This window comes from Gavialis gangeticus, unplaced genomic scaffold (assembly GCF_001723915.1).
Source record: "Gavialis gangeticus isolate Ggan-Ray unplaced genomic scaffold, GavGan_comp1, whole genome shotgun sequence".
In the NCBI taxonomy this organism is placed as follows: Eukaryota; Metazoa; Chordata; order Crocodylia; family Gavialidae; genus Gavialis; species Gavialis gangeticus.
In genome coordinates, this window is record NW_017728998.1 from 39,744,900 (window position 1) to 39,749,270 (window position 4,371).

The following is a 4,371-nucleotide window of genomic DNA, read 5'->3' on the forward strand; positions in this document are numbered from 1 at the left end:
TAGTTGGAGTTCAGTTGCAGCCTTGGCTTTCCTGGTTTGCTCCCTGCGGGACTGGACCAGTGCAGAATTAATCCTCCTTGGAGATGAATCCCATCCTCCATCCTTTGTAGGCCTTTCTTATTAGCCTCAGGAGGTCGGATAGGTCCCTGGAGAGCCAGGGGGGCTGCTGTGCCCTCTTGCTGCCTTTCCTCCAAGATGGAATAGAATTAACTTGTGCATTGAGGATCACTCCCTTGAGGAGCAACCACTCTTCCTGAACTCCCCTCCCCCTGGGGTCACGGTCCCTTAGGGCCTCACTGACAAGCCTCCTGAGCTTGTCAAAGTTGGCTTTCCTGAAGTCAAGGACTTCCGTGTTGCTGACTGACTTCCCAGCTTTATGGCAGATGGTGAAGGTGATCGGCTCATGGTTGCTGTCACCCAGCTTCCCATTGATCACTAGGTTGCTGATTAGGTAGTCCCCCATAGTCAGTACCAGGTCGAGCAGTGCTTTACCTCTTTTTGGCCCCTAGACTTCTTGAGTCAGGTAGAGGTCATCTACACATGATAGGAAGCTTTGTGACCCTCGGATTCTGCTGCGTGATCCTCCCATGACAACCATGGTCCTGGAGCATGCAGCCTCAGCCAGTTCCCGGATGAACTCCTTGTCAAGCTCTTGACTTTGGGTGGGAGGTCTGTAGTAGACTCCCACCATTGTGTCCCCTGTGCCGTGTTCCCCATGGACTTTAACCCAGAGGGTCTCCAGTCGTCCACCCTGGTCACCAACATAACCTTGCAGGGACGCATAGCTTTTCTTAACATAGAGAGCTGCACCCCTGCCCCTTTTATCCACTCGATCCCTCCTGTACAAGGTTTAGCCATCTATACCCATGCTCCAGTCATGGGTGGATTCCCACCATGTCTCTGTTATCCCTATGACATCGTAATTCTTTGCATTAAGCAGGAGAACGAGTTCCTCCTGCTTATTCCCCAAGCTCCTGGCATTTGTGTACAGGCAGACAAGTGTCCCCTTGGGTGTTCTGGCCTTGCCCACAGATTGTACCAGGACTGTGGCAGGGGTTGGCTCCCTTAAGTGCCTTGGCCTGCTGGCTTTGGAATGGGCCAGCAGTGGCGGTAGTCCCCCTGTCCCTCAGCAGGATCAGTTTAAAGCCCAGTGGAGCAGGTCAGCCAGTCTGGCTGAGAAGAGCCTCCTCCCCAGGGGACAGAGTTGGAAGCCATCCCTTCCCAGCAGCTTGCTGCCTCTCTCACCAAAGAGCGGGCTGTGGTCATGGAAGCCAAAGCCTTCCTGATGACACCAGCACCGCAGTCTTTTGTTAACTAAATAGTATTAAGTATGTTCTAAACAGGGACTTATCCCATTACGTGGATTAGCTTTTGTGACCCCTTTGCTTTATGGACTTAGTGGTTGGCTACCTCTCCCAGCACTGATCCACCTCCCTCCCTTTCCCATCTTTTGTATTCAAATCACTTTCTCCATTTAATACCATATATGCTCCATTCACGTCCTTTCACAGCATCTGATAAAAGTGAGGCTCTAACTCACAAAAGTTTATGCTATACATCTCTGATGCAGTTAGTCTATAAGGTACAAGTCAACCCTGCCTTCTGCATTGCTTTACAGAGCAATGCAGCTAACTAGCTCTCTCTGCTCCAAGATAATCAAGGCCAGGGAGTGGCGAGATCCAAGACACTGAACTGTGTGGCCATCTGCACCACTCTTTCCACACTTTCTTTAAAAAAAATATATATAGTGAGAGTCAAAGCCTTCCTTCCCTGAATGCATGAGACAAAGCTGCTGCCAGCACCATCCCAAAAAGGGCTGTTAGCAAGGGAGAGTAAGGAACTGCAGTGACTGCGGCAATACAGTCCTTGTTCTGCTCCAGGCATAATACAACTATTTACTGAACTTTACTCAGGGTAATTTATAAGAATACTGTCTAGCCCTATAGTGATCTTCTGTGATAATGGGAGAACATTCAGAGTCCTACATGAAATATTAAAAAATGGGAAGTTTATCAAATGAAAAGACCTATGAAGGCATGAAGACAGATGTCCTCAGATTCCAAAACACTGCCACAAGATTTTTCCCCTAAAGATTTTTTTTATTGGCTTGAAGTTCTTCTTATACCAAAAGGCCTGGAAAATAGAGAGGAGAAAAAGAAGATTCACCTACCCTTCAAGTTCTCTCACCTCCCTGCCACACAGTGAGGAGTCCCACAGTCTCTCTGACATAAATTATCTTAGTACAAGATAAAAATAGAGATTTAAAACTAATGCCTTAATTTAAAAGCCATGTCCATAGCACAGGTGTCACAAAATGTAATAAAGTGATGTTACAAGGTTCACAAGAGCCAGTAAAATTTTATGATGTTATACAACTGGCAGAAAAGATTCACATTATGTTCTAGACCTTTTGTTTTAATCTTTAAACAAAGAAACCCCTATTTGCTTTTAAACCCTGCTTTTAATTTATGGGTGGTTGCAAGTTTATTCTCAAAGCAGTGCAAAATATTAGATACAACACCCATATTTGTTTTACATACTTCAAGGCAAAAACCAAACTTGATACTTTTGACTTTGTTTGGATCCCAAACTCAGAGGACAAGAAGGGAAGCAGAGAGATAAGGGCCACAAGAAAGAGTAAAGTTTGCTGTGAAATCAGATACGTTTCTCAGCACTTAGTTCTAATCAACCTCAAACCCGTCTCTGTATTTTGAACCAACCTGAGTTGAACTGCTGCATTCCATGATCTCTGCAGTTTCACCTTTTGGAAACAAAGATGTGCAAGTACGTTGGGTGAAATACGGATACATCTGGCCCTCTCGAGGAAAAACATTGCAGGAAATGAAAACAAGCACAGCATAGCTCCACAAGTTTAACCATACCACAGTTCTACCCAGTACTCTTCTTAGAAAACATAGGCTGCTGGGTGGACACCAAATCACATGAGCTTTAGGGTGCAAGTAATATTAGAGAAAATATTAGGGAATCCAGAAACCGTCTTGTGGACAACCCTGCCCACTTCCCTAGAGCACCTCTACTCTAGCCAGTCCATCTTCATCCACCTCTCAGCATGGAACTGAAGAAAACTTCACCCCCCAAAGGACTTCTGTGAAAGGGACAAAACAGGACAGGGTGTTACTCCTGCTCCTAGAAGTGAAAACTTGTGAGTTTGCTTCTGTGAGGAACTCTGCTAACTGGCCTAAGGAACATAACCTAGAACAGCTGCTCCCTTCCACCCCGCCCCCCCAAATGTAGCTCTAGTCTCCATAACTCCAGATCTGCAACCCTGGAAAATTGAAGAGATTTGGCTTCTGAAGACAAGGACAATCTAATGAAATAAATCATAGAATCATAGAAGTAGGGTCAGAAGGGACCTTGTAGATCTTCAAGTCCAACCCCCCGCCTAGGCAGGAGAAAAACTGGACTCAAATGAGTCCAGCCAGGCGTGAAGTGCTGAGCCTTCGTTTCTATATTCAGTCCGACCCGGGTGGACCCCTCTTGCTAGAGGGCGCTCTCACCTCCCGCGGTGCACCCGCTGAACTTGCCTGCCATGACTTTGATGTTATTCTGGTTCAGTATTATTCGTGTGGCGCGTGCACATCCGGAAGTAAGACTCTGCGTATATGGGTCTCCGGGGTTGCAGAGGGCTTCTCCACCCCTACACCCTCGCCCTGGCCTCTGGACTGTGGGGTCCCCACTGGCCTCAATAGTACTCGGATCACTCCTCCCTCTTCCCCGCGGGATTCAGCTTGCCCAGTTGCCTCACCGGGCTGAGTCGTATTTTCTCCGGTGGAGTTCTGTCCGCTGGGCTCCAATGAGCCTAATTCCCCGTGGAGTGTCCCTCTTCCCCTGGGACTTCGGGAGAAGGACAAGTCTTCCCCCAGTAGGGTTGCCGTCTGCTCGCCAGACTGGTGAGCTGCTCCCTCCTCACACCAGCGGCTCTGCCCCACTGTCTCCCCTGGCTTCTGAGGGGAACTGCTGAGCCGGGTTTTCCGCTGCCCACTGCTCCGACCCGGTCCCCTGCTGGGGTCTTACCCGCGCCCCAGAACGTGTGGGTCCAGTGCTGAGCGGATCGCCTCTGCCTGCTTCCCACGGCGCCGGTGTCCGCCGCTTGTCCGGGCACTTCCGGTTCCGCCGCTGCCCCTGTCTTCTGGACCGCCGGCCCTTTTAGGGCCGTCTCTCTGCGATCCCAGCTGCAATCGGTCAGTGAGTGCCCTGTCTCGCCGGGAAAGGGCGGGTCCGACCCAGCGGATATCCAGCCACTGCTTTCCCCGGGGTTTCTGGATTCTCGCGCTCCCGCACAGCAGGTAGGCATCGAGCCCCTTCTTAAACATCCCCAGGGTAGGAGCCAGCACCACTTCCCTAGGAAGT

General features: G+C 49.5%; 1 long non-coding RNA gene across 1 annotated transcript in view; it reads right to left on the reverse strand.

Moving 5' to 3' along the window:
• LOC109289624 overlaps nucleotides 1–2,764 on the reverse strand; it is a 182,589-nt gene extending 179,825 nt beyond the window's left edge. Inside the window, exon 1 of the long non-coding RNA XR_002095435.1 lies at nucleotides 2,721–2,764. This is a non-coding gene — a long non-coding RNA (uncharacterized LOC109289624). The remainder of the gene's footprint in view (nucleotides 1–2,720) is intronic.
• Nucleotides 2,765–4,371: the final 1,607 nt, after the last annotated feature.